This window comes from Parasteatoda tepidariorum, chromosome 3, assembly GCF_043381705.1.
Source record: "Parasteatoda tepidariorum isolate YZ-2023 chromosome 3, CAS_Ptep_4.0, whole genome shotgun sequence".
Lineage (NCBI taxonomy): Eukaryota > Metazoa > Arthropoda > Arachnida > Araneae > Theridiidae > Parasteatoda > Parasteatoda tepidariorum.
The window spans coordinates 39318737-39330904 of NC_092206.1; positions in this window are offsets into that span (position 1 = coordinate 39318737).

The following is a 12168-nucleotide window of genomic DNA, read 5'->3' on the forward strand; positions in this document are numbered from 1 at the left end:
TGCTAAATTTATGTTGAGTTATTTTTTTCTTTTCTATCTTTTTAATTTTTTTTTCTTCTTCCAATCCCTTAAGTAATTTTGGAGTCGTACACCAGTTGACATTTGTTTTCTATCTTTATGTATGTTTAATGGTTCATGTTTCAAGTTTCATGCTGGGAGAGGGGAAAAAAATCTGTTAGTTCAAAGAGTAAATGATTTTTATTATTTCATGTTTAGAGCAATATTAAGGCAAGATTTTATAGCTCTGAAGCGATCAGTGTAAGAAGCTTTCTTTCTTTCTTTTTTCTTTTCTATCCTTTTTTTTCTTCTTTTTTTGGGAAAAAAAATTGTGTTTTATTGCATGGAAAAAAATTGCTTAAAAGTGACTGCGATAGACTGTAAATGTATCTACGTTTTCGGGTATATCCGCCGCTCTACATTTCTTTAAAAAATATTCAAATGTTTACGTAATGATGCTTACGTAAGATTTTGAAAAATAATACTATTTTGATAAATATTTTTTTATTTTTAATCTGGTTTTGTCCAATGGATAAAAGTTTAACTGTCCTAACATATTTTTTACTTTTTTATCCTAGTTTAATATCATTGTTTTTCTTGTCAAAATATTCGTAGTTCTACACTACACAATGTTACTTATAACAGATAAAGATTTTAGGAAAAGGTTTAATTCTTTTTTTCTTCTCAACATATTGATAATTTTATAAAACAATTGTTATAACACCAGGTAAAAGCCTTTAGAAAAAAAGTTAAATTAATTTTATTTATTTATTTATTTTTGCCAAAATATTTGAAATTTTACTACACACGATGTTACGTGCTCAGAGTAACACCAGATAAAGTTTTTGGGATAAAGATTTATTGTTAATTTTTTCTCCTTATCAAAATATTAGTACATTTACTATACACGATGTTATATGCTCAGAGAAGTGCTAGATAAGGATTTCTGGGTAAAGATTTATAGCTATTTATTTATTTATTTCTTTTTGGCTTAAATATTTGTAATTTTACTATACACGGTGAACTTACTCTGTGGGACAAAGATAAAGATTGTAGGATAAATCTTTAATTCTAAATAGTTTTTCTTATCAAAATATCTGCAATTTTATTATATATGGTGTTGCGGTCTTGAGTGGGTAATGGTTTTGAATTAATCGAGTCAAACTTCTCTTGCTTTCCTTATTACAGAACTTCGGATGGCATCACTAAGCGTCAAAGGCGAAATTCAAGATGGGAGATTTTAAGTTCCTTTAACGGGGGCCATTGAAATGTTACGTTAGAGCGTGGAGTATAGTTGCGTGTTCCTAAGAATAAATTTTCTTCTTCTTTATGTTTACAAGGGTTAACCTGGGTAGCTCATGCGTACACATGATATACGATTGGTGTGGAATGAAAAATATAATGTTTAAAATATATTTAAAAAAAAAATTTTTTTTTTCAAAGAAAAAAAGGCAAAGTGTAAGTGTGAAGTAAATGTATAGTAATAAAAAAGAATTGCAATACCGATAGTATAAATGTAAAACTCAGACTAGAAAATGGAGTATTCAGGAAAATGAAATAAACAAAATATTTAAACACTTATCAAACATAAATAAGTAAGTATGGGATTAACAGAGATGTCCTTGTTTCTTATAATACAAATATTATGCAATTTCAAGGTATCATTTATATATACAAAATTATTTATTGTCTGCAAATTTATTGTAATGTCAATGAGCACATTATAACGTTCAAATAAAAAAAAGTAAGGACTTTATTGTTTAATGAACTTTCGATCCTCGATTATGATTTTCTTTGATTATGATACACGTGTTAATTTTCCTGTAAAATAATAATTAGTTTTAATTTACTCTTGCTATTAGCAGGAAGTGTTCATCGGAAATTTTTTCGAAATTTTTATATACGAATAGTCTTCTCACACAAATAGCATATATATTAGTGATATTTTACTTTATGATACGTTTTTTTTTTTTAATTTATTGAGCATCAGTATTATTGTTTGAAAAAAACGTTTTTTTTGTTAAAAGAAACATTATTGTTATTATAAAATGCAAAAAGGAAAGTGAACATTTGCTGACACAAATATCAATAACAAATATACATTTCAAATTTTCATCGTTTTAAAGAAATAAAAAACAGAATTGAGGGTGTTTATTAAGTTTATTCTACTTCTTTCAAACCCTCCCCTTTTCTTGTTTTCTTTAGGGTACGGCTCTGAGAAATAAAACAGAAAAAAAAATTTTTTTTTTAAACGAAACCTTCTAGCCTGAAGTTCCTTTCTAATTTAATTTTCGCCAATAGAAACATTTTTTGAAATTTTCAGACAACGTCTTTTTTATATTCAATTAGGTTTTGATAAGGTAGAAAGAATTTTTTTTTTCTATCACTTGATTTGCCAGTATATTTTGCTTTCTTACATAAACAAAAACATACTTTTATCAAATTACTTTTACGAATATTTTGTTTGTATTGGAAACAGTTTGTAAAGAATGTAATAATGATTTTTTTTATTCCTAATAGAAACAGATAAGAAAAAAAAAGGCAAAATGAATATAAAAGCATATAAACTGCGAAATAAGAAACGGGAAGTAGTTTTTAAAATGAATTTACATTTGGAATTAGAAATAGGTGCTTTTATACATTTTCGTTTTAAAGTCTATTCCGTTTTAAGTATATTATTTCTCAAAAATAAAGATTTGTGCTCTTTCCATAGGATACACACAGTAAAATAATCGCGTTCTATTTACTGACATTCTCTGTACAATAACGGTTTAAAGCTGTTTCTTTGTCAAAACGGTTTTTCTCTGTTTTTCATCCTAATCATAAACGGATTAAAACGGTTAGTTCAAATTCCAGTTTTTGGCATGCAGTTTTGCTTAGTATACGATTGGTTACTCTAACCTTTTACAAATCATTTTACGTATATTTTCAATACTTGCTCTTATTTTTCAGTAATTATTTCACGGTTTTGAATATCATATGGTACAAATTGGTACTGTACTTGATTATCATATTTCTTTGCATATAAATTTTTGGTAAAAGAAGTTATAAGACATTTTTATACACGAGGGCCACTATAGTTTTAAATATTTTTGAACTAAAATATTACATCAATTAATAAGACTTTGAAGATAAAGTCAGCTTAAGCTTTTTCCTTTTACTGTGATACTAGAGCTGTGGAAGTGCTCAGGATAGTGCTCTCGCCTCTCAATGAGGTGCCCGACGTTCGAATCTCTGCTCTTTGGTCCTACAAATGCTGCTTTCGGGTAGCGCCGACCAAAATGCGTAGTTCTTTTCTAGAATTTGTGTGCTTGTCATAAGAGTTTGGTAAAATATCAGTAATTATCTGCTTAAAAAAATGGTGCCTCTTTTTAAATAACAGTATTTTCTGTGAAATAAACGATTTTATACTGGCATATCAGCTGACAATTTGTCCCGTAAATTTAACAGCAATTTTTTTAAACAGTGCATACGCATAAAATTATTACTATATAATTTATTGCACAAGTGTTGCACATTTAGTTTTATAAACAAAATATTGTTGATATTTTATTTTTGCTTGCAATACTTGGTGCAGAAAAAATTATGAAGTAATTTTATTTCCAGCAGTAAATTCTAACCCATAACCTATATTTCTGCAGTGTTATTACAATATTTATTCATCGATTACTTAAAAGATCTGAAGTAAATCGATAAATCTATAGAATAATTTTATTAAACACCCAGAATATTATTACATAATATCCAATAAATTTTTCAATGTAAATATTTTCCTACTGTTTATACTGATTCTGTAGAATTATTTGATGTACGCAGATAAATCTAAAGAAACTTTAATTAGTCCAGGAAGTAAGGTTACTAAACTAAAATAACATAGTCTATATTACATACCACAATATTATTACATACCATTGCTTACATGACCTAAAATCTGCTCAATAATTTCTAAAATAATTTTATGAATCACCAGTGAAACAAACAAATGTTACGCAATTTATTTATTCTGAAATATTATTTTTTCAGAGTCTACCAGATTTGATGTGTGTCGTTAAATATATAGAATACTTTTATTATTTCAGAATTAAAATATGTCTGTCTGTGGTCTATTGAACTTTAATAACATATTTTACTATTCATATAATATTACCTATATAAATATCATATAATATTTTAACTTTAATTTCACATATATAGATAACATATTATGTGAAACATTCACAACATTTCACATAGATAACATATTTTACTATTCATATAACATAGATATTCTTTCATTGTTTAAAAAAATTGAAATTTATACACAAATCAATAAAAAATTTTTATTATATCCGTAAAGTGACTAAACTATAATAACATATTTAAGTATTCTTCCTAAAATATCAATATTCTACCATTGTTTAAAAGATCTGATATTTATACCAAAATCTATAGAATGATTTTATTATTTCAGGAATTAATGCTACCAATAGCATATTTTATCATTCATTGCTCAGTATCAGTACTCCTTCATTGCTTAAAAGATATGAAATATATTCATAAAACAATAGAATAATTTTATTATATCAGGAAGTAAAGCTACATAAAATCCAAGTCATGATATCCATTTCTCTTTATCAACCAATCCATCCACTTTAAAACTTTTATCCCATCTTAAGAACATAACTGTAACTGTATCCTAGTTTACACACACTTTTTGTCTCGCTCTGAAAGGATAACGTCAAAAAGACATTAGCCATTAGGTTACAAATCGGGTCGATATTGTTGAGGTGTTGGAATTATATGAACTGGCTTGGCGTCGCTGGCGGCGAATCGGCCTTTCCTTTCCACAATAATGGAAGTGGAAATTCGATATCTTCCAGCTTGCCTTTTCTCTAAACACATAAACGGTGGAGGATGGGAAGCCATTTTGAGCGATGGCTCTAATATTAATGACAATTGACGTTCCTGGAGGATTATTGATATTGAGGTTACATAAGCCGCTTTCTCTGCAGATCTTGCGGGACACGTTTCCGCTGAGGATTGCCAGGATATGAATGCTTATAAGATGCATTGGATATGAAGAATTATCGATATTTTCTCATCATACAAAAGCGAAGGGTTACATTTTGGGAGAAACTTTAATGTGTTTAAATAGGAAGAGCGCATTGGAAAATGATAAGTTTCGCTTTAGCGGTATAATTTTATTTGAAATGAAATTTTATTAGATGGAGTACAAAAAATAAATGTATTTTAAGATTTTTTTTTCAAGTATTGATTATATTTACTATTTAAATTTAGTTGAGAGTGAGTATTAAAATTTTTTTAATACTTATTTTCCATCTGAAGAAGTTATTTTTAGTCTAATTATACAAAATTAATAGTGAAGATTAATTTTATTTTTGTTAATTATAATGTTGTTAATAAATCAGGATATGAAGTTTTTTCTTCTTTTCATTTTACAATATTTATTTGGTTTAATCATATTTTTATTTAGATTCCGAACATTTACAGGATTTTCTGTAATGACTGTTCTTAATATAATTTTGATTCTATATTATAATTTAATAATAATTAATATAATAATAAATAATAATTATTTATTTATAACAGATGATAATTAATTTGACATAACTTTAGAATCATTTTCAGAAAAGGAATAAAAAGGGAACAAATTAGACATTTCAATATAATGCCTCAGTGCGAAAGAAACAGAAATGCGATCAAAAGATCTCAAATTACTTGTGAGGAAGGTAGGATGAAAAACATCAAAACCAGTTTGATTGTCTGATGATACGATGCATCTGTAAGGATTTTTTCCTTGGAGGTGTCTATAACAATCACTTTTCATCTTATTATTGTTTCCTCTAACAATCAATCGCATTTAGATGTTTCTCATCCTACCTTCCTCCGTAATGGTTCCCCGATTACGGTACCGAAATTGTATTTTCCTTGATCAAGCGCTAATTTGAGACTTTAATGTAGACTGTCTAACATAGACTGTTTAATATAGACTGCATTTTAATCGGTATTTTTTTAAAACTTAAATTATCGTAATTTTGCATTTTTCAATAATTATTTTGGATAAATGCATTTAAATCTGTCTTTAAATCGATATTTTAACTCAACTTATTTATTTGGCGAGTTCTGAAAGTCAGTCACCAGTTCAATGCACTTCTATGGTATGGACGCAATTTTCGACAGCAATTATTAAAAAACATAAATTTATTAAGATAATTTTAACAAATTAAAGTGCAGGCTGGCATGCGCATGAGCAGTCAGTCCTTAATGGGGGAAGAACCCTTAGAGTCGTACGATGTCATTTCCAGTCATATGTTGTTATGCAATCATCATTCTTTATGATGTGCTCTACCTCCCCTTCCCCCCTTAAGTTTGCCACCGAAGCATTAAATCAACCTATAAATAAAGAAAAAGAAAATGAAGGAAATAAAAATGAAAATATGACCACCGAAGCCGACGTCTTCAGGGGGTACCGGCCCGGTAGCCATAAAAACAAAACCATTTTTAATTGAGGAAGAAGCAAATGCTTAAATTAACTCCCTCAGTACCCCGAAGGTTTTGTATAGAAGTCCAGGGGAAAAAAAACATGCAATATAAATAACAAATTGAGAAAAGAAACTCAAACAAAATCATCAGAAAAATAAAAACTCACATAGTCACAGGTCAAACATCAATTTCACAAGCAAGCCGAATGAAAAGAAAAAACTAAAACCTGAAGAAAACAACGCCCTCTATTACAATGCGCAAATGAAGATTAAAATGAAAAATGTCAAGAGAAAGAAATACGTAACAAATTAATAGAATGCTTGTTGTTTTCTTTAGGTTTTAGTTTTTTCTTTTCATTCGGCTAGCTTGTGAAATTGATGTTTGACCTGCGACTATGTGAGTTTTTATTTTTCTGATGATTTTGTTTGAGTTTCTTTTCTTAATTTGTTATTTATAATGCATGTTTTTTTCCCCCCTGTAGTTCTATACAAAACCATCGGGGTACTGAGGGAGTTAATTTAAGCATTTGCTTCTCCCTCAATTAGAAATGGTTTTGTTTTTATGGCTACCGGGCCGGTACCCCCTGAAGACGTCGGCTTCGGTGGTCATATTTTCATTTTTATTTCCTTCATTTTCTTTTTCTTTATTGCTACTTTTTTCTGAAATTTCTGCTGCTTTTTAGCGCATTTTTTTCAAAGAAGTTTTTTTTCTATTTAGAATTAAAAATATTTGTGTTTTCTTTTAGTATCAACCTATAAAGTTATTTTGCTTCGAATCTTGAAAATCAGGGGTTAAAAGTCAGAGAACTAGAGAAAAATGATAAAAAATATGTATTTTTAAAAGATTTCCATTCAATTTCTTTTTTTAAAAAGTTTAGCTCAGATTTAAGACGGTATAAGAACTACGCGGTAAAATGTTGTAAATAGTTTATATCCTCCGTTTATTCTTTGTGAAAAATCAAGCTTTATTATTATTATTTTTACCGATAATTACCATAAGAGATTTGTTGAAAGACGCTTTTCCCTGAGTGGACAATCAAAGAGTTGACGAATAATACTTGTTTTCTTCTAAAGGAAAACATTTTGAATGAGGGGATATTTCCAATATTCATATGCCTTGGAAAGATGGAAGTTTTTCTTATTCTTGTGTAAACATGAAATTAATATAAAACTACAATAATTTAGTTAAATAAAAGTACCGGTTCACATGCGCACGAACAGCCAGTCCATTATAGAGGAGACACTCTTAGCGTTACATGATACCATTTCCAGCCATACGTTGTTCTCTATGATGTGCCCTTCCTTTCTTCTAAGTTTGTAGCCGTTGAACTGAATCCCTCTTGTATACATTCAAGTTCCTTTACTTCTAATTTCAGAAATCAATGGTTAAAAGTCAGAGACCTAGAGGAAGTCGAGGAAAAAAATATATATTGCAAAAAGACTTGCATTCGTTTTTTTTTTATTTTATTTATTTTTCTTTTTTTGTAGATTCAAGAGGGTCAAAAAACTACGCAATAAATTGTTGCAAATAGGCAAATAGTTTATTATGGACTATTTGCAACATGCATATTATGAACTATTTGCAAATATGAAGTTGAATATGGTCAAAAAACTACGCACTAAACTGTCGCAAATAGTCAATATCCTTACTTTTATCCTTTGTGAGAATCAGTTTGTAGCCGTTGAACTGAATCCCTCTAGTATACATTCAAGTTCCTTTACTTCTAATTTCGGAAATCAAAGGTTAAAAGTCAGACACCTAGAGGAAGTCGAGGGAAAAAAGAAACTTACATTCGTTTTTTTTTTTTTTTTTTTTTTTTTTTTTTTTTTTTTTTTTTGCTTTGGATTTAAGATGGTCAAAAAACTACGCACTAAAATGTTGCAAATAGTCTCTATCTCCTTACGTTTACTCTTTATGAGAATCAAGCTCTTTTTTTTTTTTTTTTTTTTTTTTTTTTTTTTTTTTCATCCTAGCCGATTATCATCACTAGAGATTTTTTCAAGGACCGAGTCGGCGCTTTTCAATCGCAGACTGGATACCCGTCTTTAAAATGTGGAGTGTTTACCTAGGTAACTGAAATCGGTCGACAATCCCAGAGTTGACGAAGAAGACTTGTTCACTTCAGAAGGAAACAATCTTGGATGAGGAGGCATTGCCAATATTTAGATGCCTTTAGTAAGATGGGGGATTTGGAGGATGATTGTTATTCTTGGGTGAACCAGATGACGCTCAAACAAATCTAGACCACCCAAGTACCTTTCCAAACATCGTTCTCATTGCATTAGCAACCATCAGGAAAAAAAGGATGCATCAAAAGGTCTTCTTTTGTTTCTTTTTCTTTGGTGACGGTTGCTCAGTGAATTTCAAAAAAAAAAGAGTGAAGGGAATTAAAAAAATGTTAAAATTGTTGCTCTATGGTTTGGCTGTATTTTAAGTATGGGTGTAGGAGTTTTTTTCTTCCCATTTATATGATTTAAAACGTGCTATGCATTTTATTTTTAATACAGAATAGGATACGCAATGTACACTGTACACAGTATAGATTAAAACGTTTCACGCTAATAATTCGCAACTCACAATTTTAAAAATTAATTATTAATTTGGATAAATGTTGTTAAAATTAATGTAGAGTGACTTCGTAATCACCGCACTTAATATAAATTTTTTAAATCCTTGACAAATATGAAGTTGAAAATTGAACACATCAGGGATTATCAATTAATATTTAAACGGCGAAAATACGCTTCAGGATAAATGAAATAGGATAAAAAGCTTCATGCAAATCGATAAATAATTAGTTAATTCGAGAGATAGCATATATATTACACTGTATTCAAATTATGGCTCAATAGGTGAGTGAGAAAGTAGTACAGTATATGTGTAATAAGATGTGTTTTTTTTTTCTTTTTTAAATTTTTATGACAAAGATGGAAATAGTTTTAATACTTTTACTTTTTATGCTGAAATATCTCGAACTTATATTTACGTTGGTTTCTGTGATTTAATGACTGCCAGGCAGATTTTCAATTATTACTAATATACAATACATAAAGAGCTTAGAAAATATTGCGGACATCAAAAGTATGGACAAAACTACCAAAATATGGTAAAATTTGCTGTGTTTTTGGTTCTAGGGAACATCAAAAAGCTCGGTAATTTTTGTCGATGCACTTTGGTTATAATTTTGGTAAAAATAACTATTAAATATGGTTTTATTATCTGCGGTAAAATTCAGAAAATGAGGAAAAAGTTGGTAATTTTGCAATGATGCCTTAGAGCATGGCATAAAAATAATTTTTTTCGGTTAAATTTACGTTTTAGCGTGTTTCGTATTTTTTACTAAATGTATGGTAATAAGGACTATAATTAAAAAAAAAACAGAATTTGCAGTGAACCGTTATTAAATGAGCGGAAAAATTACCAAATAAATGGTCTAAATACTGTATATTTTGGTTTTATTAACTAAAATTACATATTTATTTTTTTTACCAGAAATGTCATTACAATACAGCGTGCTAATTTACCAGAATTTTCTTCTCCGTATTGAAAAAAGTTAACATTGAAAGACAGAGAACAACATATTGAAATCCACACAAATCATTGCGTAATACTTCCATAATTTAATTTAATTTGCTTTTTTTATCATTTTAAACTTTATGTTTTAATTTGATTTACCTGAATTTTTTTTTCTACACGTTAAATTTTGAACTACTTATGTATGTCATGGAAGAGAATTGGCAATGAAGAGTATAGTGTCCTCGTAATTACCATACTTATATTAAGAGTAACGAGGAAATTTTATAAAAAAAAATTAAGGTTATTATTGATTATCAAATTATTTATAAGACCTGATGACAATTACAAATTATGAAAACATAAAAAATTTATAAATGGGTCTTATTTTAATGTGTACTTGAATTGTATACTTCGGTTAAAACGAACACTTGGATTATCGATTTAGACCTACTAAGACTTTATTTCTTTCAAAAGTCTTACTTTTATCTTCCCGAATGGTATTTCTGGAAAATGGAAAGCAAAACAAGGTAACCAAACATTTTGTCTCTTTTCTGGTATTTTTTTAAACTTTCAAGTTTAGTTTTCGGTGATACACAAACCTTTTCTTCCTGAGTTATACCGAGTTAGAAACTGACTTTAGTATATTTTCTGAAATAAACACATTCTTTTGACGTATTCTAAGTTTTCTACATCAAAACCGTTAACTCTTCCTTTTGTTTAAACAGATTTTGAAACAAAAATAGAAAACTCGAAGGCTCAAATTTTTATATAAACTTTTATAAGGTATACTATTTTTGTAACTGTTTTTTGAAAATAACGTGGTATTTTTGGCACATGTCGCAAGAAGTGAGTCAAAAATGGTTCATAGTTAAGTTAAAGTTTGATATTATATATTTTTTTATACATTTGTATTGAGCATAAAAATTTCGTGGAAAAAAATAAGGAAACTTGTAGTACAAAATTGGGAATTATTATTATTTGCTTCGATACAAAAACAGAGCAAATTTTTAAAATTATTTTTGTATTATTTTATTTATTTATTTCATTTTTAATTTTATATCGCGACAATTTTGGGTAAAATTTTTTGTATATAACTAAAATTGATAAACTCCAGCATTGAATTAAGAATTTCTTATAAGCAACAAAGCATATTGTCTGACACAAAGCAGACAATTGTGCTAGTTTCTCCAAAACCAAGCACCGCTAATTAATGTGTACAACATGATATATTTACTTCACAAAAAAGAAAAATTTTTTAGTAAAATTTAAAAAAAAATAAATAAAAAACTAAATAAATGAGTAAGTAAATTAAAACTAAAAAATAAAATGTAAGTAAAACAAAAATATACCATAGTTAATCCATTAATTAGTAATTTTTCTGTTCATATGGTAACGGCTTACTGGAAATTCTAGTTTTCAAAATAATAGTTCTTGGTACCAAACATTTAGTAAAAAATATAAAACTAAAAAGTAAATTTGACGGAATAAATGGTTTTTATGTCATGTTCTGAGGTATCATGATAAAATTACCAAATTTGACCACAATTACCGATCAATAATTACATGTTATAAAATCATGTGTGATTGTTAATTTTACCAAAATAATTACCAAAGCTCTTCAGAAAAAATTACTGAGGTTTTGGTGTTCTAGACCCAAAAATGAGGTAAATGTTATCATATTCTGATAGTTTTGACAGCACATATTTTTTTTTAATCGTGACATTTTAAATAAAATTTTTTTATGCATCGTCGGTGTTTTTTTTTCTTTCTTTTTTTTAAAAATTTTGGATGTATTTGTAGCTCAAAAAAGTACTATAAAACGCGAATTTGGGTATAATAAAATAGTCGTATCTTGATATGCGCATTTGAAAATATGGATACAGCTCAAAAAGCATATTTTAAAAATTGACATAGCTCAAAATGTGCGATAAAAAAAATGGGTAGAGCTATTTAAGGAAACCGACACAACATTTAATTCTATTTCTTAAATTATTGTTATGACTATAATATTTTAAAAGAAGTAACTAATAAATAATTATTCAAAAAATTTAAATTATTTAATTAAATAAGTGTCTTTTAAAATTGGTTTTCGATAGCACCTTTTTTAAAAGTAACATAGGCGTTAAAAATTTGGGTTCATTTATAAAGATTAAAATAAATAAGTAAAAAAAA